At 39.4% G+C, this 26,564-nt stretch overlaps 1 long non-coding RNA gene across 2 annotated transcripts; it reads left to right on the forward strand.

The window, feature by feature from the left end:
* Nucleotides 1–244: 244 nt before the first annotated feature.
* Nucleotides 245–22,214, forward strand: LOC132327145 (uncharacterized). Of its 2 annotated transcripts, none has more exons than XR_009486450.1 (4): nt 245–476; nt 3,426–3,567; nt 7,566–7,641; nt 11,441–22,214. It is a non-coding gene; the product is annotated as an uncharacterized LOC132327145 (long non-coding RNA). The 2 variants fall into 2 exon arrangements; XR_009486449.1 differs by lacking the exon at nt 245–476 and adding an exon at nt 932–1,215.
* Nucleotides 22,215–26,564: the final 4,350 nt, after the last annotated feature.

The following is a 26,564-nucleotide window of genomic DNA, read 5'->3' on the forward strand; positions in this document are numbered from 1 at the left end:
ATATTCCTGTGTCTCTGTCACTCCACTGCTTTATTAAAATAAAGTTGTGGCTCTTCAGCTTCTCTCAGCAGTTCTCTAAGCAGAAACATGGCATCCAAGATGAATTCTACCTAAGAAAGGGCTAGAGATGGAGGATTATCGAACTGCAGTGTGTGAGGTGGGAAGTGGCAGAAAGAAGCTCCTTTTTTGGTACAGTTTGTCACTTCTCTTCCTTTGTGAGTTAATGCCTTTCTCTGCTCATGCTTCACAGATTCTCTCTCCCACTGGGCTCAAATTCTACCTCTCAGCAGCCAAGGAGTATGGGGAATAAATCCTGAGTGCAGACAAGGGGCGCTGAAGATCAGGAATCTCAGTCTGCAGGATGAACTGAGAAGCTGGATACCCTGGCTGAAGTCAGCCAAGGCTCAGAGGAGCACAGCAGCATGCCAGATCCTCTCTGGATTTGAGCATATCAGCCTGGTAAGAGTCCAGCAAGGGTAAGTGTCCAACTGCAGTGCTGCTTTTGTGGTACACAATCACTATTACAGTGGCTTTACTATAGAACTCGTCTCAAACCAAACCAATTTCCCAAGATAATGCAGAATAAGGCCTTGAAGACAAACAATAATGTATTTATATAGTGCATTTCTTTTTACCAGCAAACATAAAAAAAAAAAGCACATTGATCCCAGATTACAATGTTAGAGATGCATGAAGAACATCTGTCATAATGACAGAATCATAAATCATCATGCTGAAGCCCTGACATGCCTTTTTTCATTGGCAAAGTAATTTTTTAAAATGGGATATAATTAAGTTGCTTAGAGCTACATATTATCTATTTTAAACCTATTATTTTTCTCATGTGAAAACTGTCAGGTGAAACACATTGGTTTGGTTTTGGTTTTAAATGAAACTAATAAAAAACCTGACCACTGTTCAGCACAGCAAATCAGGGTGCTGCTTGGAACTGTCCTATGTGAAGAAATTATAAGGAAAATAAATCTGTTAGTGAAACCATGCTGTAGGTGCACCAGCAAACCATCCTGATATGAAAAACAGATAAGTAGTAATAGGCCAGTATATCTGCATAAGGAATCCTCCAGTGACTTGAATATCAAAAAGGAAATCCTACAAAGAGTGAAATCAAGGGCATATTGTAGAAGCAGTGGCCTGCTTGGGCAATCCTGACCTTGATTAACAGCTCTTCTCCCATGGGAAAGCACATACCAAAGGGTAAGTCCAGCCATAAATACCTGTGCTTTGATGTACAGCCCAGAAAACTGGGCTGTGAATGTGTGTGGGATGAATGATAAGAGCTAGAAACATCAGCTCTACTTTTCTTGTTTTTGTGTGGTTGCTTTCTCTCTCCCAGTAGCTGGCTGTCTAATTGATCCTAAAACTTGCACACAGAAGAAACATGTAAATACTCAAGTGAGTTTTATAAAGGCAATTCTGCTTGATGACAAAGTGGTGGTCTGTTATTCTAAATCTCAAAGCATATAAATGAGATGGGTAGCAAAGCACTGGCATAAACATCTAGGGATAAAAGTAGAAAGAATCAGTGGCAAAATGAGTTACAACTTTCCTGGAGCATAAAATGGAAGAAAGAGAGATTCTATAAATACCGAGAAGTTAGAGGAAGAGAAGGGCAGAGGCACAAATAACAGACACCCAGAGCTGAGGAAAAGGTTTTATTAATTTTGGTTCTTTCTTCATATGCACAAAGTATTATTGATAGGTACTTAACAATGCTATTATTTTAGACAGAATGACATATGCCACAGAAGGAAAAAAATGAGTAAAAGAATGTTTGAATAATTGAGATGTATGCAAGTCTCTAGCGCTTGCTGAAATTCACTTAATACCTACTGGGCTCTTGACTTATCTCTGAAAGTTCCTGAAGGACTGGATAAGTCACCAGGGCCTACCGCAACTATGTACCCTAAGAAGGAAATACAGCCAGCAGCATACTTAAAATTTTTGGTAATTAGCAGAAATCTGACATTACAATATACATTTTGCACATTATTTTAAACCAAACACACACATGGTTTAAAGCCTTGCTCTTCCTTAATTCTTCCCATCATGGCACCTGAGTTTTAAAAAAAGGAAAAGAAAAATTTAGTGAGGTTTTTTCCCTTAAATTTAGCATTTATGCCAGGCTTAGATTTCGACACAATTAAGAAGTTGTTGGCTGTTTGCAGGGTTATAACCATTCCTGCTTTTAAAAATGAGAAAGGAAGAGCCTAGGGAATTGCAGAGTACTCTGCCTAATATCAGTACTGAGAAAGATAGTGACACAAATTATTGAGAAGTAAATTCATACCCACCATGAGAAGGTGATAAGAAGCATCCAACATGAATTTGTCAAACTAATCTAAGTTCCTTCTCGAATAAGGCAACTAGTCCAAAAGATAAAGAAAAGCGGTTCAAATGACTGTATGTAAGACCCAAGATGTATCTTGGCCTGAGTAAGGCTTTTGACATCATCCTGCATGCTCATAAATGAGCTAGGGAAAGCTGTTCCATTTGAAATCACTCCTAATTCAATCCATTGTCAAAAGTAAACCTAATACATGGTGGTTGGTAGCTGCACATGGAGATGTCTTGCACAGCTCCTAATGGATAGGCTTCTGTTAACATTTCAGTGAAGATTTAGATGACAGAATTAGAAATAATTGTATTCCTAAAAGCTTGGTAGGTGACAATATGTAAAGATTTGCAGAATGTGCTCAAGGACAGAATTAGAATTCAAAAATATCCTGGTAGGTTGTGAAATCCAACATGAAAATTTTGAACAAAGGTGATCGCAGAGAGCTACTTTTGTGAGGATGAAATCAAAAGCATAACCACAAAATGCCACTGCAGATAAAGATCTAGTGATTAATGAGAGCCATGAATGAGCCAACGGAGTGGTGCTGTTGAGGAAAAGAGATAAATGTAATTCTAAATTTTCTTGAATTGTCTGCTCATGACAGTGTATGTAAGATGAGATAATTAGCATGCTCTTCTGGGCACTGGTGAGGCCTCAGCTAAAATACTGCTTTACTCTGAGGCACCGTAATTTCAGAAAGATGTAGATCAGCTGGAGGCAATCCAGAGATCAACAAGGATGAAGATTGGAAACTTGGATACATAAAGCAAGGTTGCAAGTTCTAGTTTTGTTTTAATCTTTAATAATAATAATCATCATCATCTGCATCATCAGGTTATATGGCATTAAATAAAGGTTATATGGCAGTCTTTGAGTACATAAAAGGCTATTACAAAGAGGGTAGTTTATGGGTTTTGATGCCTACTAATGACACACAGAATGTCAAGGAAATCTTTTTCAGCTATACTACAATAAATAAGACAGTAACCCATTCTAACTAGAAGAAAAGATTACTGCTGGAATATATTACCCGAGAAGGTTGTATAATACTTGCCATTATTGATTTTAGATACAAATCAGAAGGACTGCCATCTACACTTATCAAGACAGTTGTGGACTTTCTTTGAAGCTAGGAGATGGCCCAGGTGCATGTTTTGTAGCAGGTGGCTGAGATCACTGGAACTGTGACAGAGCATACAAATTATTACAAGGTAATCCATAACACATTTTCACTAAGAGAGCATTTGAAAATTCCATATGTGATTCTGAGCATATTCAATTGCTGTTATGGAATATTGCAGAGGTTGCTCTTTAGTATTTTTTTTTTAACATCTTGCCTTTGATTTTGTGTTGTGAGGTTTTTGGTTTGTTTTTATTTTACCTCAGGAAGGCTTGGTACAGCTTTGATTAAAAATATTGAGGAATAACAAACTACATAACCCCTTGAGATTCTATCCAAATCTGTACTTCTATGATTCATGTACAAGCTACTGTATTTTTCTGAGCTGTTGAAGAGCTGTGCAAGCACAAGTTAATTATTAAACTAGTTCTTTTCCCAGGGCAGTAATGACCTAATCATTTATGATAGTGCTCAAATGAGAAATTAAACAAACATATCCAGAATAAACACAAATCAAATAATCTTTGCCAATGAAAAAGGACAAAATCTTGTTTTCATGCCAGTGGGTCTGCAAAACATCACAGATACAGACGTCAGTAAAACTAACAAGTGCAGGCTTCTCAACCTGAGAGAAATTCTGTTCTGGTAGTTCTTTCTATTCAAAGTTTTAGGATATTTTCCTATTTTGGAAAATTGGAAGAATGGGAATGAGGAAAAAAAAGTAAGTGTTTTGAAAAGGTTGGAAAGTTTTAAGGGCTTGAATTATAACTGAGCGTTTCAACATTCAAAACCCAAAATGTTGCAGTCATGGTGCACCACACGTGTATGTGTGTGTGTATATATAAGTGTGTGTGTGTGTATATCTTAGCTAGGGGAGCACAGAGCCCTCATATGCACAAGAAAATGCCAATCAGAATTACTGTGCAAGTAAAATAGCATTCTGCAATATGATATTTTTTGTGTTAGCTCAAAATTAATCTCTTTACAATTTAAAAATACTCACAAGGAAAAACTAAGCAAACCAATTTATTTTTCTATTTCACTTTTTTACTATTTAAAGCTAAGTTTTTTCAGAAAATATGCTCTTTGTTAGAAATTCAAACCTATATAAAACTTCTGACAAATTCTAGTCACTACTTAATATGAAAATAACTGGCTCAAAAATGTCTTTAGAGAAATCTGTGCTCATCAGAGTGGATGGTAGTGTCAACAAAAATATGACTGTAAACTGGAAGTGTTTTCAAAAGATGATCCTCAAAGATAGGATCAAGGTTATGACTTTCCAGAAATTTATAAATATTTTGTTTCAGTGTTTATAGGCTATACTTCTGTTGAAACCCAGGACATTCCTCTGACTGCCCTGGAGGACTTGAGACCCTGGCAGGGGGCTCAGAGACCTTTGGCATGGAGTCAAAAACACCTGTGCCTTTGATTTTAGCCCATGGAAAACGTTACCAAATTTGTGCGAAGATTTTGTGGGGGTTTGAACAGAATGATAGTGAATTTGTTACAGGGTGAAAATGTAGAATTTTGGGGTTTTTAGAATGGGGATTCAAGAGGCAAGATAGAGGAATCTGGGCATGTCCTGTCCTTCTTCTTCTTGTCCTCCATCTTCTGCTGTGGCACTTTTGGATTGGTTTAAAGTAGAGACAGACTGTCTAACATAGGCGATAGGTATAGTTTTTAGTATAAAAAGAGAACACCACCCTGGGGGCGGCCAGTGTGCCTTGAACCGACCTGGCAGACAGACCTCAGTGGGTCAGAAAAAGAATGTATTAGATAAGAGAAAATAAACAACCTTGAAAATCAGAGCTGAAGAATCTCAACTTCTTCTTTGGTCGCAGGGCTGGGATAAAAGACTCTTTAATACCTCGGGACCCATTTCAGCAACAACAAAGCCGAGATATTTCAGCGAATATCCACTGGCACTTTTGTTCTTTTACAACTATACAGGACATTTAGACACCAGAATAAGGATTTCATACTGCACAAGAACTTTCTCTCTTATAAGAAAACGACTGGAGCTTGTGAATTTTGCTGTGCAAATGGATAAATACTGACTGTGGCTTGCATCAGGTATATAATTAGATACCCAACCCCATGGCAGTAAAAAACTTGCAGAATTTCAAGGACCCTGGTAAAACATGTCAGGTGTCAAGGGCAGCCTTAATCCCAAAGTACAGAGAGGGACAATTAGACAATGGGGGTTGGGGTAGATAACCTTTAAAGATCTCTTCCAAACCGAGCTCTTCTGTGATTCTGTGACCCAAGAGGAGAGAACTCAGCTGAGCTGAGCTTGCTCAGGGCAGCCCCAGCGAGGTGATTTCATTGCTGGGACCTGTAAATATGAAGGTGGACTCTTTGCTTTGCAGGCCAGGGTGTTGGTACAGCCCCATTGCACACGCCAACACACTAAAGTGTCTTAAGCGGCTTAAATAGCTTTAAGCAGCTTTGAAGGCTTAGATACTGTAAGCTTATAAAGCAGTTTAAGCTGCTTAAACCACTCTAGGACTTTAACAAGGGCCCCACGACTGCTCCTCGCCTGATGAGTGAAACAAAGCTGGCTACAGCTCCCCCACTATGGGCTGGAAGGATGGAGCTGCAGGGCTGCCACAGATCCAGCAAGGAATCTGCTGATATTGACATACTTTGTCAGTGATGTTGTATGAAATAATGCATCATACACTTTCTCCCCTTGGTTATCTCATTGTTACTTTCTTTTCTCTTAATGACCTCACTTCCCCAGCCACTGCTGTGCCTTTTTTTCCTATTTTCACCAATTTATCTCAGGTTCTTTCAGTATCTCTTTTCTGTCTAATTAATTCTTCCTAAGAGATCAGTGGGCTTTTCTTACAGCAGTGATACCTTTTATGAAGAAAACACGTCTCAATTCAGCCTATTCAATTCACAGAGCCATGCTGGGGATAACTGCTCATTTGTATCAGGATGGTTTAACCTAAATCTAGAACTTTTTTTCTGAGAAGAAGGGCATGAGTTGATAGCGGCATTGTGGAAAAACCCAACCATGTAATCCCAAGAAGTACCAGCGGCAGTCATTAAGTTATCACCTACAAAATCAGGAAGCCAGATGGGAGAGCTTTGTTCAGAAGAAGGAATACAATGCACTGAATCTGTGTCGCAGTTTCTGGCATTTTGGAGGTTTCATAAAGGATGTAGGAGGAGGAAGTCTGGGAACAGCTGTCCAGAAAAATGGGTAAATTTATGTTCCTACACTGAATCTCTTAGGGCTGAAAGGGCTTTGTTTTCAGTTTTTACTCCATCTGTCTGAATTTGGGGTATGCTGTGCAAACCACAAGTCATGTTGTTCCTACCAAAGGATGTAACACCCCCTCCCTCTTACACAGAAGACAGCAGCTGAGTGTCGGTTTGGTTTGGTTTAGTGACAATTCACTTTGAGCTCCCATGCTAATAACCAGGGCAGTGGTGATAATACACTGGAGCACTTGAGTCAGATATGATATCCTAGCTGCAGAGGATCCTCTCAGGCCTGCATCACCCCATTTTTCTTGTGTTTGAATTCCCTTTCCAGTTCCTTTACATTCTCCTCTTCCTTTTCATACCCTTCACCCAGTTCCTGAGGCTGTATACTAATTTCTCAGGTGTTCTCTCTCCTCAACTTCACTGGGCCCATATTTTTCACTAGTTTATGGAGTCCCATCACATGTGCCTTTGTATATATCACACACGTCAACCACAATTTAGCTAAGAAATCAACTGTAAATCTCATCATAGTCAAACAATGTGTTTGAAAGACTTGAGAGTGTAAGCAGGAAGAGGGATAATGGTCAGCCCGACTTACTGATCTATTTTTTGCTGATTATCTATGTTATGCACTCCTAAATGATGTTACCCATCACCATAGTGTGTATTGTGCACACACCATGTCAAATGTGACATAACTATATAAGAATCATTTAACACTTTCATTAGGGCTTGATTTATACCAAAGGTTATTTTTTCCAGTATCCTGAAAGCATGTTTGTCTCCATTTTTATTGAAGAAAATGATTTGTAGCATGATCTATTTTTTTCGAGCCGTCAATGCATTTTAATCTCTTCTCCCATTTAGCCACCTATCAATAATGACTTCCTTCAAAATGTGTTTGAAACCCCCACATATGATGTCAATAGGATTCACAAGCTTGGTGAGTGATTGAATTATTTTTTTCTTAAATATTGGTTTGATATGCTCCCATCAGGTGGTAGTTAACAGATATATTTGTAGTGCAGTATTGGAACCATGGGAATGTGGTTTCCTGGGGTTCATGACTTGTGTCTACATCATCCTCCTAGTTGTCCCAGCTCCTTCTCCAGCTCCAGCCAGTTTTGTAGGAAAAAGAGCAGGTCTTCTGGACTACCTGTGGGCTTTGTGGATCACTGATCCACTGATCAGTGTAAGCTGCTTGGTGTCAATACAGCTCTCAGGCTGGAAAAGTTGAGCTGCAGTTCCCATTCCCTCAGCTTCAACAGTAATTTCAATCTTGTTCTTCTCTAGGAAGCCATCATTTGCAGCAACAATTAATGAGGGGAATTGAGGAGGGTAAGGTTAATTGTGAGCATGGAAAAGTCATATTTTTTAGCCCTGAATGCTATATGAAGTCATCTATTCACAACTCATGCATTTTCTTTGCCATATATGCTATTACATCTGAGGAAACAAAGGTCCCACTCATGTTGCAAGAGAGTTTGCATAATTTCAGAACTGAAGGATTTTTTTTACATTTGTAAACCAGAAAACAGAAACCAGGCATCAGGTCATGTATACAGGCCGTGGTTTGGCAGACATTTACCCTTATGGCCAAATTTCAATTGAAACTTGATTTCCCTTGACTTCCAGGAAACATCAGCGTGTGCTAAAATTAACTCTGCTGCTTTGAGGTGGCAGCAGCACTGCAGGTTTGCATGGCTTGATTAACAACTGTGTGTGCACCAGAAGTATTTTGTTGACTGCACTAAGCCTGGTGAGGTCACACATCTGTGCTGATCCACTCACCAATGGAGAAGGAAAGTTTTCAGTGCTGCTGCTGGACTAAATCACCAAGTGCTGGCAGGCTGCCGGGGTCGTGTTGCTGGGCAGATCATCAGGTGTTGGCCAGTCACTGAGGGCTGCTCACACAGCAAAAATGTACAGGACAGCAGACTCACCCTTCCTTCCTTCCCCAAAGCCAAGACGACTGTCTCCTTGATCAATCTGCAGAATTACAGCTGACCTTGCTACAGGACAGCAAGGAGCTTCTATAAGCCAAATTGTAAGTTTTTCTCATCCCTCCATCTTCTTCAGCATTTTCTCCCAAACCTTGATGCTCCCACCACTTTTTATTTTTTATTTTTTTTAAATCTTGTTAAGAAGAAGTAAAATAATAACTTATTTCAACTTCAAAAAAAACCTTTTATATACATTTATTCCTACCTATTTTTTGTTTCTTTCCAGCGTTAGTAGCTAGCGTCTTCAGCTAATGGGTGGCAGAGAATATTGCCTGAATCTATTATATATCTGTGAACACCAAATTCCTAGATTGCAGGACCAGCCCAATTCTTTGCTCTGCTGGAAGTCATCTTAAGAGGTAAACAGAGTTTAAGATTTTAGGAAGAAAGCCAGAGTTCCCACTCTACCAATATTAATTTCATGCATTCCCACCTGCATTCTTCATTCTATAATTGGGCTGTGCTTCCATCTCCACCCACATCCTGCCTTGACACATATTCACGTGTGGATGACAGGGGCAGTGACAGGTAAGCCACCAGCTTGCAGGCTGAGTCACTCCAGGAAGGCAGACTGTCATCTGGCAACTAGGATGGAGAAGAAGGAAGTGTGCCAACCAAACAGGTGATCTGAGCAATGCATGGCACCCCACATGCCAAAACAAAGGTTGCACAATATTGGCTATGACAGAGAAATGTGGAGAAAAACACAAGAATGACCTTTCAAAATGGCCTTAATAGTAGGAATTAAGAGGTACCAAAACCCAGCCTATTTGTTTTCATGGATCACTTTCATAACAAAGATGAATATAGCAATCAAGAAATTGAGCAATGGTGTAGTATAACCCTCTCAGGATTTTTGTTCACTTTTATATGGGTGTCTTTTCCTCTGCATGGAGCATCCTCCTCAAAAGCAGGATCACAAACACAATTTGTGAGTATGGAGCAATTATGCCATTTGTTGGACTGTACACACAATAAATGGCTGAGTAATGTGCTATTAGCCTAAGCATTAATACCCTCACCACCTCTGATGCAAGTAACCACTGGATTTCTGCTGGTCAGGCAGATGGCAATCACGCAGAAAAGTGCCAGCCTCCATTGCTCCTTGCAATAGGATGATCCTCAGTTTTGCTGAGTTGCTATATTCTATTTTTATTTATTTTTCTCAGAGTTTTAGAGTTATTTCAGTTGTTAATTTTTCCATGAGTCTGCAAGTGACTGCTGCCAACTCAACAATTTCGCTTCTGTTCTTGTTTCAACTTTTTTTTTATATATCTTGCTTGGCTTAAGTGCTTGTATTGTCACTTATAGGTTAGCAACCTTTTTTTAGTCAAGCAGCCTTGGGGTCACATGGCCTACCTAGGCCTTGTGTTAAAATAGTTTGAGTGTGAAAGATCTACCAATATGGTGGGAGACAGACTGATCTGTACTTGTTGTTTGATGTATTTTTAAGCACCTTGCTGGCTTAAACATGTGGGTCTTGCCAGATGGCAGAAAGACTCAGAAATAGATACTGACACAAACACCCTGCAGGGTCAGATGTTCTATATAACTGATGGTATCAGTGATGGTCTTTGTAATGCCAAGCAGAAGAGTCTGGGAAGGATGGGCAGAACTAATCAGGTAAGCCAAAAAAGGCTGCATCATAAAGAAAATAAAACCTCAGAAATAAAAATTCTGTATTTCTGTGTGGTGATTGAAGGGACATAGACCATGCTATGCAAGCAAAGCCAGTTTATTACACTAATCACCAGTATTTATAGTTCTCTAATGTCCATGCAAAACATTCCACTAAGACCCCTTTGCTTCTGTTCCCTTAGCAACACAATCTTTTCAGTGATCAAGTCCCTGTTACATTATTTTGCGCCAGCAATGTCCCTGTTACACCTTCTCTTGTCAGAGGGGTCAGAGTGACCAGACACGATGTGCTCACTTTTGTTCTTGCCTTGAGTTTCTCTCTCCCATGGCTTCCACTGTACCAGGGCCAGGAGCTCTGTGGTTCTACCCAGCTCAGCTCCTGTAGCTGTCTGATCTTCCTCATTGCTGAGACAATGAAACAGAACAATGAAGATGAACAGAGATGTATCAAATACTTAAAACTTGAAATTGAAACTCTTGCCCTGGTAGGAAACCACAGATCTTGTTTACCAAGTTACAAAAATCCTGTGTGGGTAGTTTGAACAGGAAGTGGGCTGATCAAAAGCAAAGATAGGGAAATACGTACAACAAATATAATACGGATCAGCAAAGCATTTTAAAGAAGTCAGCAGCAGAAAGTTAGCCCTACTTTGACATGAGATGATATGAATCTCTTTGAAAAGAGGCTGCCATTGGTGCAGTGATGACATCAAAAAAGCAAGTTGTAGTCCAGTAGGTAGCAGCAAAAATGCATTGAAAGACATTTTGGTTGTAGTAGAAATGCTAAGAGACCATTGTGTCACTGCAAAAGAAAAATTTTAAAAGTTGTTGAAAAAAAAACTAGGAAAAAAATGCCAAATTTTTACAAGAGAAAACATGGAGTTGTTAAAATATTAAAATGTGAGACTGGGAAAGTGTCTCTCTGTCCTATGCTATAGGGGAGGTCATTTACAGTGGAAGATGCAAGATGACACAGAATTGGAGGAGAGCAGCCTCTGGACTCAGGCCCAGAAAACTAGATGTTCATGCAAAGCAGCATCCTGAAAGAACACGTGCAATGGCATGCTTTGCTCATCACCACCTTCATTGATTATTTTTTAGGTTGCTTGACATGGGCCTCAGGAATGCCTTGTGGAACTTCAGCACTCAGCTCTTCCTCTGTCATCACAGCCTTGCAGAGAGGGGTGGATGGCTGCATCTGGGAGTCCATCTGAGTAAGAGGCTGGTTCGCTTTGAGCATTGGTGTGAAGCAAGGCTACTCTTGCTTTCTGGGGCTGTTTAGCATTATCATACATTGCTGCTGTGTGGGCAACACGAGCAGCAGCATTCTGTGGATATATGCACATTGCACATATCTTGGAAGCATAAATTGTGCTAGTAGCACTGTGTTACTGAGCCATAGACCTGAAAAAACCTGTGAAAATACATAACCTAGCAAAAGAAGTAAGCCAGACAGGATTCAAAATCAGTTATCAAACCAAACATCCCTGAAAGCTTAAAACCAAGCATCAAAGTCATGTTAGAAAATACAAATTCTGGGAAAGCAGAGCTTGCCAGTCCTGTCCATATCCCTCTTCTGACTGATTAGGAAAGAACTGACAGTAAAAATAGGAGAGTCTTCCACCACTCATTTCAGCATAAGGAAATTCAAGATATTCATTTCCAGATGAAAAAAAAAAAAAACTTTTTAGAGTTATTATTTACATGTAATTACAGTGCTAAAATAGATCCTGGAAAACAGAGACATCAAAGATGCTAGGAAAACTAGATGCCTTGAGAAAAACAAAGTGCCTATGAATGTTGGTCTCTGTCTCAGCAAAGAGTTGAACTGCCCACCACCACCTCTCCTTCCACCACAGTCAGCAGGGAGCATAGGATATAATTGTTGTGCATCCTCTGAGTGGCAGCCCCCGAGAATTCCCCCAGAGATGACCCAGTGTGTGTGAAGAAGACCCACCTGACAGGAATGATGGTGATCAATCCCAACTGTGTGTGCTAGAAACAGGAAGGAATGATGGTAAGAAAGGGAAGATGCTACCTTCCACAGCAAGAATAACATAGGGGCTGCAAAGAGGATCCAATATATTCTCCATAAGTGCTTTGTTTGCTCTGCAAAGCAAAACTTGCATTAGCTAGCTTGCCACTGGGGGTAATAGTTGTGAACTTTACCAAAGGGGAGGAAAATAATGCTCTTGCTCCAGAGATGCAAAGGGTAGCTGCTCTGCAGGAAAAAGCACTGCACCAAATACTTCAAGAAGCTGAAGTAAAAAAATAGCTTATTTAAACTAAACTTATTTAAACAGGGAAATAAACTTATTTAAACAGGGAAACCCTCTTGCTGAGGTATCACTGTGTAAATGCTGCAGCCATGGTGGACGGGGGAGAAAGTCCACGTCAAGAAGATTTGGCAGATGTGGGACTCAGGTAGTCATGCCAGTGGAAATTACTTGATCCCTGATTAAAGGGGCTTTGCCTTTCATGTATCTTCAAAGGTATCTAGAGTCTACTGGTGTCATTAGCAATGATGGTTTATTTTCATTACCTAGACTGAATGAAAGATCTTTAATCAAACTGTGTTGTATTAGAGGCAGTTCTGCTGTTTAACCATAAATATTTGGTGTGCAATCCGGTGTTGATTTGTAAGGTTAGTGGTAATTATAAAATAAGTAGTCCTTTTTTCTTTGTATTATCTACTGAGTTGTTTTTGAATATTAAGTTGAACTTAGATCCAAGTGTGCTTTTTGAGGTGATTACTTGTAGAAATAAGGGGGCACAATGAATATGTTCAGGATACATTGTTTGTGCTGCAATTCCCAGTCATTTATTTAGCCAAGTTTTGACACAAAAGCACTAAATCTATGCTTCTTTAGAAAAGTAAATCTCTATAGTCTGTTCCCAGCTTTCTTCTAGATTTCTCATAATATCAAGCCCACACACAGCCCAGATTCCTCAATGGTAGCTGGTGAAGTTTTTCCACCTTCTTGAGCTATATATATTCCTATGTCCTGAGCAGCAGCCTGTGCATGTGTTTTGAGTGCAGACTGCTGTTATTTTAGATACCTTCCTCCATAAAGGAGCCTAAGTGCTTCTTACATATCTTCATAATGAGAATTTTTTCATTACTTTCACAGAGGCTTAACCTCATTTCCAAAATGAGGTTGTTCTTGTTCTCCAAGTTAAATAACTAAATACAGATATATGTGTGAGTGTGTGTGTGTGTGTGTGTGTGTGTGTGTGTGTGTGTGTGTGTGTGTGTGTGTGTGTGTAAAATGTTGGGAGTTTGTCCATCAAGATCCATATGAATTTATATGTATATCGTGGTTGAAGTAAAGAACTTTATTCAGGAGGGAGTCTTAAATGTGTGCCTTTTTTAAAGCACCTACTGAAGAGAGGTTTCATGCATGTTTACACACTTTTCTGAATAGGGGTGCATGAAAGAACAGGCTTCTTTTCTGGAATCCAAACCTTGACTGAAATATCACTGCCTGGATCATCTGCTGCTTGCAAGGCTGGCAGCAGCAAGGGGATATAAACCATAGCTCACACTGGTGTCACCAGTAAGTGAAGGACACATTGCATGTACTTGTACAACATGTTGTTCCTCAGGTGAGACCATGTGCTTTAGTAACTCGCCTTTATGCAGTGGGAGCATCAAGATGAAGGTCATGGGTCCCAGAACACAGCTGTGATGAAGCAAATCTACATTGTGACATCCAAATTTGTTATATAATTAGAGCATTCAATTATAGACTGAAAGACATACTTAGACTGTATTAGAATATTCTCTGATGTAAATGAGGTTGAGTTAATTCCCTAACAGGCCGAGCAGTGACAAGAGAAGCAGTTAAGCTCCCAGCACTAACTGGGGACAAAATTAAACAAGTGGCATTCTTCCCTGCCCTGCCCTGCCTCACCTCCTCCTGTGCCCTGGTCCTATGGCCATGAGAGCCAGCTCCACACTGAGAGCCCCTGCCACAGAGAGTAATGTCCACCTTTTGTTGTAATCTGCTAATAAATGATTTCTCCTTTGGGTTCCAGCTGCAGCTCTGCCCTTGTGCAGGCTATTGGTTGGGTAGAGCAGCCACAAGCAGTGGGAACAGCTAAGACTCTTCAAGAATTTCAGTAGTTTTCTTGGATTAATACTGGTTGAATTTTGTCTCTGAAAACAGTAAGTTTTGATAGGAGTCCTTGTTTCTCTAGGCTGATCTGGCTGGTTCAGCCGTAGCTGATGTAAGCTGGAACATTGAGGCTTGTTTCAAAGAGAGAGGGAATGCAAGCCAAGACACAAACATGGGCCCCTATTTTCCTCTGAAAAATATTATTAGGTTTCCATTTTCCTCTTAGGCAGCAATAAGCTACTCCTCTGAGTGAGAAAAGGGTCCTTTATATTTTGGAGATATTTGAGGAAATTGCCATGGCATTATTGTTCCATAAGTCACTTCCAAAATATACTAGATCTCACGCAGAGGTGGAAAGTCTGTGACCAGACTACACAGTCTAGAAACAACTGAGATTAAATGCAAGGGCAGCAGGCACAATGTCCAAAACAGATAAATCAGGGTGACTGCATAGTTGCATTCTTGTTTTTCCACTGTCCTAACAGAGAGGGCAAAATAAGCCTGTACAGCAAATACATGAAAAAACACATACTGGAAGAAATATTTATGCTGTATTAGCATATTCTCTGCTCTAAATGAGTTTGGGCTAATTACTTATCAGACCAAAATGGGATAAGCAGGGGAGATAAGCTCTTAATATCACATTAGGAGAAATTATTAAGCAGAATAAACATAATTTATTTGATTCTTCTCTTTCTTATTTCAATTGCTTTACTTAGCAATTTCAGTAATGTTCTTTAACAAATTATTTATTTTCTTAAGCAGAAAAAAAAATAAAAATGAAAACAAGCTGGAAAGAGATTAATTTTATTCTGGCTCGTCGTTCTCCTCAGCAGATGAACAACTGCAGCATCAGCACAGATTTTTTGGATTAATAGAGTGCCACTGCCAGTCACAGGCTGTCATCCTCTGAGTAAAGCCCTCCTAGAAGGGGATTGCTGATGGGCACTGGTGAGAAACATGAACTGAGGATTTTCTTCTTGGCTGGGATGGCAATTGGATGGATGTACATTCCAGACATAAGGTAACCTAGAGTGTCTCCTCCAGCCTCTTGCCATCCTTGTCCTTTTTCTTTCCCCATTTCATCCCAGACCTCATCTTCTCCTACAGGAAGCCACAGTGGATCCCAGCTCCTGATCTCCCAATCTGAGTAGCTCTTTGCTCATTCCCCAGTATGACACTCTTTGCTTCCAATCTATTTGGCTGGACTGCCCTAACTCCCCAATTCCTTCTTATGATCCCATTTCTCATCTAGAATAGGTTTGGTATCCAGTATCTCTGTCTGAGAAACTCTTCACAGTGCATTTGACTAACTCTGTTCTCTTGATTTGAACATCTGTGTTGCTGGGACCCAAGGAAGGCAGACCCCTGGTTTTGTTTTGTTGACTAAACTCTTACAGCTCATGTCCATCCATAGCAAATGGGACCTCTTAGGAAAGTGTTCTGTTGAAATCAAAGTCATCTTTATTAAACATGCACCAATACTTTTCATATACCTGTCACTGACACAAAAGCTGTCTTCTATCAGCTTTCAAGTCCTTACAGCAAACTTGCAAGATGTAGGTTTCATCACAGAAGACACCCGAATTTTTAACCACAGCACATTTTCCCCTACAGCCTGTCAGACACATCAGAGCTGTCGGAGTTGCTCTACACTAGCTCCCCTTGAGAATGTGTGTCAAGTAAAAAGTCCTGAGTGATACCATTTCATATTGCTTAGACAGGACAACAGTATAAATGCATTTAATCTTATAAAAAGCATTCTAATATCTTTAGTGACCACTATGCAGACTTTTATTCCTTAGAGAAGCTAAGGAATGTCCTTGCAAACAAGAAAAATTAAATCATGTTGTGCCAAGGCCTATGCTCTAAGTAGTTCAAGGTGACCAGTGTGCAGCTCTGACTGTTACATAAAACAATTTGCAAAGATCTGTGAAATTAAACACAAAATGACAGCTTCTTCAAGAAAACAAGACCCCAGTGAAAAGCTCCAAGGACTATGCTGAAGTCATGTCCAGTAAGGATAAAAAAAGTGGGACCAGACTCAGTAGTAGTCTAGCAGAGTAGCTGAGAGAAGACTCTCAGTTAGGTGCAAGAAGTATGACACTGATTATGTGGGTGATTGTGATGAGATTTATTGCTAACACGGTATCTAAATGTTGCCACTGCAGTGTGTAATATAAGGAGGTCTGAAGGGCTGTAACAGACAGGGTCAGCTGGGAACATGCAGGTTTGCAGAAAGCACAATTGCAAAGCAGCAATGCACCCATGGAGCTACATAAGGATTTTATCTCCACCTGTTACTCACCTGTCCAAACCTGAGTGTTCCCATCCTCAGCAGGATGTAGCCTGCAGGTGTCCCTGCAGGGGTGGGATCCACCTGGAAGCTGCCCTGCAGCCTAGGGAGGTCACTTTGCCATTTGGCCCAGGCTCCAGGAGCATTTTGTACCCTTTGCAGGGCCATGTGTACCAAGATCAATCACAGCCATCACCAGTGCCCCACCCATGGAATGCATTAATTATGCAAGCATCCAGACAGTTCCTCCTGCAATTCCCACCTGATGTTCTTATCTTAGGACAGATCATATTCCAAGACTGCATGGGAGAGGGGGTTGGTGTATGTGGAGGACACACTCCAAGACCCGACTATTTTTTTGTCACCATCACAGGGGCAAATTGATACAGTAAACTTTGCTAATGAGCAAAATCATGAGTGGTGGGCTATTCTGGCTTCCTGGTGACCCAAATCTTGAGCTGCAAGGATGCTTCCTTTGACTCAAACTACAGAAAGATAGGTAGGCAGCAGATGCACAACAGCCTGGTTTGTACTTTTCCTTCCCTCCCCTGTTCTTTCCTTTTTCACATGTGTTTCCCTTTGATTTCTGTTTGAGAAAAATCTGTGTGAGATACTAAAGCTGTCTTTTGGAGAGCTGCTGTGATGCTGTTAACAAACTTCCAAAAAGCTCTGTTAGAAACAGCAGAGCATTGCTGCAATTCCATGTTTCCATGCGACCAACAGACAATATGCTGTCCTGAAATTCTCTAGCTATTCAGTGCCAAAAACCAGAGAGAGCCTGGGTTCCCTTCCCCTGCAGCTCTTGGGCTGTCTTTGTCCCTCTCCCATATGGCCCTGCCTCTGCAGGGAAGGACTGGACTCTGTCAACAGCTCCAGTAGAATTTCCAGCCCATCTCTGTGAACTGAATAACTCTCTTTTCTCAAATGGAAGACCCAATACTTTGTCTTTCTTCCTATATCTAAGCCTGTTAAACAACAATGTTTTTCTCACACGGACTTTAAACAGTGAATGCAAATTGGAGTTTTAAACTTAAAGCCAGACTTTTCTGCATTCTAAATATGTTTATTCTTTTTTCCCTTACATTTTTCTATATTTAACAAAGGGTTTAAAAGATTTCCTGTGATCCATATTGCCATAGGAATAAATGAGCATTTGTAACTTCCCTATCCAAAGCTTGTTTAGCAATATAGTTTTGTTCCAGTGACACAGGGCCTTTAATTCATTTGACCCTCTGGGTCTGTTTGCTTTACTGAAATTTGACTCAGCAAAGTTAAATCCCCTTCTATCATTCTGGAAGACAACTCATTTTATGTTTGGACACAAACCAATTCACTCCCAAAGCTACATCATCAACTCCCCCCTAACATTCCAGTTAGTGCTCCTAGGGCTGAATGGAAAAAGAAATGGTGATGGTTGTACAGAAATGCACCTCATTTCTATGGCATGCTCAGTGAATATCAGAACAATAGATGGTGTGTTAACTCCTATGTTTACCAACACTCTTTTTCCTTGCGTAGTTTATATATTTATCTAAGGGGGTGGCAGTCTACTGTCATTTTATTGTGCAAAATTCTTGAGTGGATACCATGAAGTAATCTTTTTTTTTTTTTTTTTCCCAAATTTATTTTTACTTGATATTTGGGAAACTGTTCTGTAATGACAAGCTCTGGAGCAAAATCTAAAAGACAGGGACTCTTCTGTATTTGAAAGATTTCTCCATATGACTGCAAATAAGAAAATTATGGAAATATCTATTCTCTTTATATTCCATATTGTTCAATCAACATGATTTTCTCTTCCCTCCTGCTATACAATCATGTGCAGATTTTATTTTGTCTCTGGTTCATTTTTAATATTTATATCTACTTGTTATCAAACAAAACAGAGCAATCAGTTGTTTAAGGATGTGCTGGAACAAATCAATACAGGAAATTTATATTTATTTCCATGTTCAGGCTATGGAAGGCTAGCCAGGGATATCTCTTTCCACTTAAAACTGTCAAGTCCATTGGAAAAGAATTAGGAGTTGGTCAAAAAAGGATTTTCCTCTCTTTTTTTTTTCCCTCCTCATCCCTTTTGTGTTAAACATTAGAGTCCGCCTATTACTGTAAGCCACAAAGCAGTTCTTTACCTGTTTCAGAGAAATCTGCTTGAAATGTGTGCAGCCTTTTTCATCTCCAGGCTCCTGGTCTGGGCAAACAGATGGAGTGTTTCTACCTGGGCTATTATTTTCTTTTCCTCTTCTACCCTTTGAGCTAAGCCATGCTCCCTGTGCAACCCAAGAGGGAAGGACTTCTAACCCAACACAGAGCACTGGCCCTCCACAGAAAGCTCTCAGTACTCTTCAGTCCCAGTGCACCAGCTCTTATGGACCCCAAAGCAGAGGTGCACATCTGCCTCATTTCCCTGCACTGCCTGATTGTATTTACACCCTCTGCCAAGCTGGTGATGGCCACAGAACCTGAAGAGGGAAAGAGTGAAATACTGCTTTCACCAAGGTATATATGAGAGGTAATTGTTGGTTGCTTCGAAGTCTGAATCACTCAATTTTCAGTGGCTTGCAATATCACTAACACAGTTTCTTTTTTCCACTACCTGTTAAATGGAAGAAACCCTTCTCTTTTATTTGAAACATTGGTTTTCTTCAGCTCCCTGTATTTCCTCTGCAAGTCCTTAGGCATTTTTCTTAATATAACTCTGTGCCTCAGCTACTGCACCTCACAGGTAACCATATAAGAAGAGTGTGGTATATCTGACATGACTCCTGTGACTCTGATCTGACACAGCCCTGTAATGCTACTGAGATGTGATTGCTACATGGCAGTCAGCACCGAGCTAGCACAACACTGGGGGGAAATCTTAGAGGCTGCAACAAGAATGCAACAACATTGGGAAGAAGGCAGTGAAGTGTGGCAAAATGTGAGTAAAGGAATGGAAAGACTGAAATGGAATATTAGTAGTAAATGCACTCAGGAAAAAAAAATATCAGAGGGTGAAGGCTCCTACTCTCTGCAGACACTGGAAATAGATACTGACAATGATAATACAAAATTGTTTTTTCATTTGTTATACAAAAGAATGTCCGTAAGAAAAATGAGGTAGGAAAATGAAAGGAACAGATTAACAAATGCACCTGAAACTGTGAAAGGTATTGGACTGGCATCATTCCAATGGCAAGAGCAGGAATCATTAACTTGAGCTATTTAGCATTCATATCAGGGCAAAACTGTAGAAAACTACAGAATGGAAAAAATTCTGCACTGGTCTATTGGATAACTGTAAATAATTTGAATCAACTTCTATCTTATCTTTTACAAATCAGTGGACAACTGATTATGCTGTTATGTAGTTTTATCACGGCTACCTCCTTTTATCAGAAAATGGTGGAGGGTGTTAAGCTAATGTACATTTCTTTTACCACTCTGATTTTGGTTGTTCAGTTTTTTTCTAGGGAAAAAAAAAGAGTTGTCATCTTCATTGCTTGATACTGCTGCTATTCAGATCTGGTTTTACATTAATTCTTCTTGGTTTGTCACTCACGTGTGATTAATCAAGCAGAAACTAAGAAATAAAATGATGTATTTTGTAAAGGTGAGCTAAGGTTTCAGTAACTGTGAAACTGTGGGTAGGAACACTGTGACAGACTGTCAGGAACTCCAACTTGGTCTAGTTCTAGCTACATTGGTGGAGTTATGCTGAACCATATTTTCTGAGAATCTGAATTTTAAGTATCCTTTCTATGTTCTTCATATGCAGTATAATCTCTGTAGAAATAATAACTTGGGAAAATTTTGCTTTGGTCAATATCTGAAATGAAAATTATGTCATTAGCTGTGAGCCGTCCCCCAGGGCAAAAATACACCCAGTTATTACTTGAGACCAGGAAAAAAATTGCAATATTCTCCTTATTTTAATCTTTTACTAGATGATGATAATGGCAAATTAGAAATTACTTCTGAGTTCCAACTTCATTTTAACATTTAGTAAATCTGTCTGCTACACATTTAATATTATTTCCAGTTTCAACAATATGTGAGATATCTCAGTATTTGAGGTCCCTCACAACAGGCCCATGGGACAGAAAAATGCAATTTCTGTGCAAATGCAAACAGAGCTATAGACAGTTTTCCCCAGGGAAGTAAGTGATTGATGCGTGTGTATATATATAAAATATAGATATGTCTGTTATATATATGTGTGTATGTGTGCATATCTATAAACTCAATCCAGTTGTGTTTAAGTCCAGAATATGTCCCTGATGCATGAACCATAATCCTTGATCCTATATCCTGAAATGTCAAATGATACCCTCAAAAAGTATATTAAAACTCATTATACTCTACACATATTGCTAAAATATTCCTGTGGGGTATGACTTGTTTGAAGAGAAGTACAAGAAATAAATTAGGCAGTTATTTACTTACATATTGCCCACAGTTCTATAGATTTATGAGGAAAACAAATCTGGAGTGCTGCATTGCACAACTTCGTAACACTGCAGTTAGATTTTCTCTTGTATTTACAGACTGGCTGATTTTAAAATCTATTCAAGCACTGGAAAATCATAAATATGCAGCTCCACAGATCTGGAGGTCAGGTTCCTGTGACTGTAATACATATTTTCTCTTGGCAAAGCTCTCCAATTTAGGGTCAAACTCTGCTTGCTTTTCTCATGTTTGATTTGGGATGGAAATACACGAGTGAAGGAACAGGTTTTGTCAGAGTATTGTATGGCTACACAGTGCTGACTGCTCCAAACACGAGCAAAAATATGTACTAAGGTTGTAATCTATGAGGGGTGGAATATGACAGTGTTTGGTAGAAATATTTCTTAAGAGGTCTATCAGCACCTTCGTGATTTCATAGGAAATCTAACTAAAATATGCCTGATATATGACTATTTATCCCTCCTAACCAAAACTTCTGAAGGCTCATAGTTGAAGCCTCATTTTGACTCCTCTATTAATATGAGAAATTTTAAATAAAATGAGTTAACAGATGTAAAAGCTGGTATCAGTGTTAACACCTTCAATTTCTGATCATAAATGCAATTAGGAATTGCCCCTTTATTTTAAATCCAGAAGAGAGCATGACTGAGAACCTGGAAAGTGAGCATCATGGTACCATCAATGCTCTATAACTCTCCTGTGATGGGGCACGGTAGAGCTGCCACTGGCGTAGTCATTGATTTTTGAAGATTCTCTTTCCTGCAGCCAACCAAAGCGTGATAACCCCCTCCCCCACCAAAAAACTGGAACACACAGCAGTGCTGTGTTCAGGGCATGACTGAACATTTGAGCAGCTGATGTGGCACCACTTCATCCCTGGCACTGCTGCCAAAAGGGTTGTGTATCACGTCATAACCCCAGAAGGAATTTCTGTACAGCTGGAAATTGCATTTGGAAAAGCAAAGGCAAAATGAACCTTACCTATCTCCCCCAGATATTACCCAAACAAAAAGATTTTTAAAAAGGAAATGCTCTTAGATGCTCAGCATTTGCCTAGATCCATAAATATCTTGAGGTAACTCAGAGCAAAATCTGTGGGGTTTAGATATTATCTATGCAAAGTTCCTATATATATCATCTACTCCTTTTAATGTCATTATAATCCCTAAGAATTAATACCACAAATAGTTCCATTATCATGTAATCCCCTAAGAATTAATATCAAAAATAGTGACAGCAGAATGAACAAATTGGAGAGAAGCTTGGGATATCTCATCCCTTATGTCTTGGGGCTGAAATGAGTCATATTGCCACGTCTCCTAAGGCAAAGAAGACTTTCATGGCTGAGAGGCCAGGTTAGAGCCTTGACATTTCTGTGCAGCAGTCTTGAGGTCTGTCCAGACACAGATGGTTGAAGGGCTCAGAAGGTGTTATTCCAAGTGACACAGTCCCGTGTCTATCCACTGTGGCTTTTAACCAGGATTGTGACCTGTTTATCCTCTATTTTATTGTCCCACCCTCTATTCAGGGCTGTTCATAGAAGTGGTGTAATGAAACAGAAGAGTTGGTTTGGCTCCAGCTGGTTCTGGTGCCTGTTGTCCAGTGTGGGTTTGGTTTAGTTGTGGGGACAACACTCGGGACACAAGGACAGAGAAACTCAGAATACTCAGAGGCCTTTGAAGAGATGAATATTTTATTTACTAGCTAGTTACCACTGCAAATAAAAATTTTAGTACACAAGATAAAAATAGTTTTATCTTTCTGCTAGGAAATTTGTAGCATGTTCCTTCGACTAAAATTGATAGACTCCAAATTTTCTAATAAGCTTTGCTTCTTTGAAAACCAACTGTCTATAAACAGCAACATGTGAAAGCAAAGCAACCCTTCTTATTTTCCCTGTAGGTATAGTCAGAATACTATCTCCAAACAACAATAAAGAAAGTTTTCGATGCTACTTTTCTATTCTTGTTAGTTCAGCATAGCCAACAGGAAAGGCCTTCTTGACATTAGGCAGATGTGCAATGATGCAGCAAAATCAATTTAGTCACACCAATGCAAATCCCTCACACAGATGTAATGCCTGTGTGCAAAGTAGGGCATTTCTGAATATACACAATATTTAAAATGAAGTGAAAGAGAGAGATCCTATTCCTCCCAACTGATTCCTTAATATGATTCATATAGGTGCCCCTGAAAGCCTAAGTTGAAAGAAAGGGACTTTCTGGTCAAAAGTAAGGGTTCATTAGGAGTACTGTTGATCAGGAAGGAATATTATGACCTTTAAATTCCAAGTTGCAGTAGCTTAACAGATGGAATAATACTTTAAAAAATACCCTTTACCTTTAAACTGAGAATATCTGACCTTAAAATCACTAGGAAAAGAAATACATGATTGCATAATTGCATTATATGGCTACTTTTCAGAATAGAAGTGAAAATTAATGTGGTTTTGGTCCTGGGCTGTTTTTAGTAATTTAATGTGATCTGCTGTCAACAAGAGGGAAAACAAACCTCTGATGTTCAATAAGACTAAGAGAAGAAAATGTACCTTATTATGGGTATCCAGGAAAAGTTCTATGGGCAAAAAATGGCACAGCCTGTGAAGGCATTATTGAAAAACAGGTGAGGTCAGTAAGGAATACCAGTAATGAGGTAATGACCATCTTCCTTTGCAGTCTGAAGAGGTCTGGGGATTTTTTTTTCTTTTTTGTTTGATTTTTTCTTTAATAAAAAATGCTTCAGAAAACTGTGAATTTGAAGCAAAAGTTTTATTAATTTTGAAAGTGTCTTTTAGCTGTTATGGAGGAAAAAGTTCCAAATACTTCATGTATATAATTTATTTAACATAGTGATAAATGAAATATCAAAATCCAAATAAAATATATTTATTGAAAGCATAGTTTTTAATCAAATACAGGGTATGTTGCAATACTTTTCTTTTAAAAGTATTTTGAATTTGGGGAAACTCCCAATCTGAATGCAAGCACATTTTAAAACCTGGGATCCTTTTTGTTAAATAAATCTGTGATTCTCCTTGCAGCTGAAGACTAATGCTAGGGAAGTGAAAAGATATGCAGGGCTTCTTTTCCATGTACATTCACCTACAACCTGACTGTTAAAGCAACATTTTCCTCCTCCACCTTCCCTCAAAAAGGAGACTAGGAAGTCCCTTTTCAGGAATGAAGTCAGGGCAGAATCTCATCCTGGTAGTTTACAGTCTCCCGGTAGAGCCAGGTGACTTGAGGAAACACTGTTTTGTTCATATACTGCCAGGAGCTGGCAGTGCTTCATTTTGTTCTGGCAGCAATGCTAACAAGAACCTGAGTAGGAAACCCTCATGAGATAAGGAATCACAGAATATGCTGAGTTGGAAGGGACCCACAAGGATCATCGAGACAGGGCAAGGGAAGTGCTCAGGCAGGTAGGGAGCTAAGCAATCAATTATTACTGAATTTCAAACCCACAGGCAATACAACTATACCCCCTGCTTTATAATTACTGAGATTCATCAGCAGGAGCTGTGGCCTGCACTGGGCGATTCCCAAGTTCCTTGAAATGAGTCTAATACCCAATGAGGTTACTTGTGCTGCTGCAGAAAGATATTTCTGGCCTTTTACGTGTCAGAAAAGAAACTGGATGTGACAGATTTGGAGCTGGCCTGTGATAATTTAGGAATATGGTCTGTTGGCCTGATTATTTGGTTGAATATCTGGGTTTAACTCATCAGAGGTTAGCCTGCAGTTGCATTCTTAAATTATCAGGGCTGATCTGTGTGCCTTACCCTGGGATGCCCCACTTCCATTGACACTGCACAGCCAGGGAGTACAGGGACTTGGAAGGGGAAGACATTAAGTTTTGAACCATGGCATCTCTTCATGGGCAGGGCTAGAATCCTACTCATCCCTAGGAGAGACAGAGGGTTCCAAAGGTGCATTGGGAATTAGAGATGGGACCTAGGAGTGTCTGACAGAACAAGTGGCTAGAGCATTGTTATGAGACATTAATTGCAATATGTTCATGTATATCTAGGCTGTTTCCATATGTTTGTGGAATTTTCAATGAAAACTAAAAAATACCTTTAGAAGAAAAAGAGGTTGTGAATACCACAATAATTTCCATCAGTTTTTATCTAATATTGGGTGTTCGGAACTGGCATGCTGCCTCTCATCTTAGGCAAACTCCTTTTCCCTGAAAGGGAATCTAATGGGATGAACCCTGGGTTAATTTACAAAAGCAGAGTGTATTCTCTGAGCATGAAACCAATAGGAAAGTGGGCAGAGGTGATATTATTCCATAGTTTGCAGTGGAGGTATGTTGCGTGGAGAACTGGAAACATTACATGGCGGCTGACCACTCCAGAGTGCTGGACCCAGCCTTACCTCTGGTGAGCTTCCAGCTGAAACTGGTCAAGAAAATCTCTTCTCAGTTGTTATTTGCCAGGTGCTAGAGAAATATTTTACTTGGGTAAAGAGCATAAATAATAGGACACAAAAAAGGTTTCCAAGAAATCATCCTCCAATCTGGAAGAAAAGTTTTATGTGTGTGCCTGTATATGTTAGGTGACTGAAGTATTGGGAAAAATGTGTATTTTATGATTGGCTTTTTGCAAATATTATATGTGTTGTGTTAGAAAGTAACGCTGCATTAATTCTCTTTAGTAGTGTGTTAAATATAGTTTTAGGTTATAAAAATTGTTAAAATAGAAACTATGCTATGTAGGATACTTTTTTTAAAGAAAGGACTTGCAGCGAGATAGCAGCCACAGGACACCTAAATCTTTCAAAGAAAAATAATTAATTGCCCTCTTATCAGAGGAAACGAACTTCTTCCCACCTCGAAGCGCTGTTAGGACTAGGAGGAAGAAGTTGACCAGGCCGAATCCTTTGTTTGAATGGAATTTATGCATCATGTATGAAGTGTATGAATATGCAACAGGCTATTTTTTAAGGGTTAATCCTTAGTTAACGGGTGGGGTGTCCTTTTTCGGGCTTGTGCTGCCCAGAAAAAGGTACCCGGACGGTGCACGTAACTCTTTGTTTTTATTGTCTCATATTGTCTTAATTCAAATTGTCTAAATTATTATTACTCTAATTGTATTACTATTTTTATAACTATTTTATTACTATTAAACCTTTAAAATTTTTAAAAAAACAAGTGATTGGTGTTTTTCACAGTATAAAAACCAGAAAATTGAAAATCCTAAGAAAATTACCTGAACCAGGTAATTTTTCTTACTCTCTCCTTACTGAAAGAACAAGTAAGTATAGCTTGATGGGTTCTTGATTGTGGAGTTCCAAAAGGCAGCCTACAGATCTAAGCTATATTCTAGATCAATTCCTAATTGAGAATTCAGAGTTTGGGA

This window comes from Haemorhous mexicanus, chromosome 5, assembly GCF_027477595.1.
Source record: "Haemorhous mexicanus isolate bHaeMex1 chromosome 5, bHaeMex1.pri, whole genome shotgun sequence".
Taxonomy (NCBI): Eukaryota; Metazoa; Chordata; class Aves; order Passeriformes; family Fringillidae; genus Haemorhous; species Haemorhous mexicanus.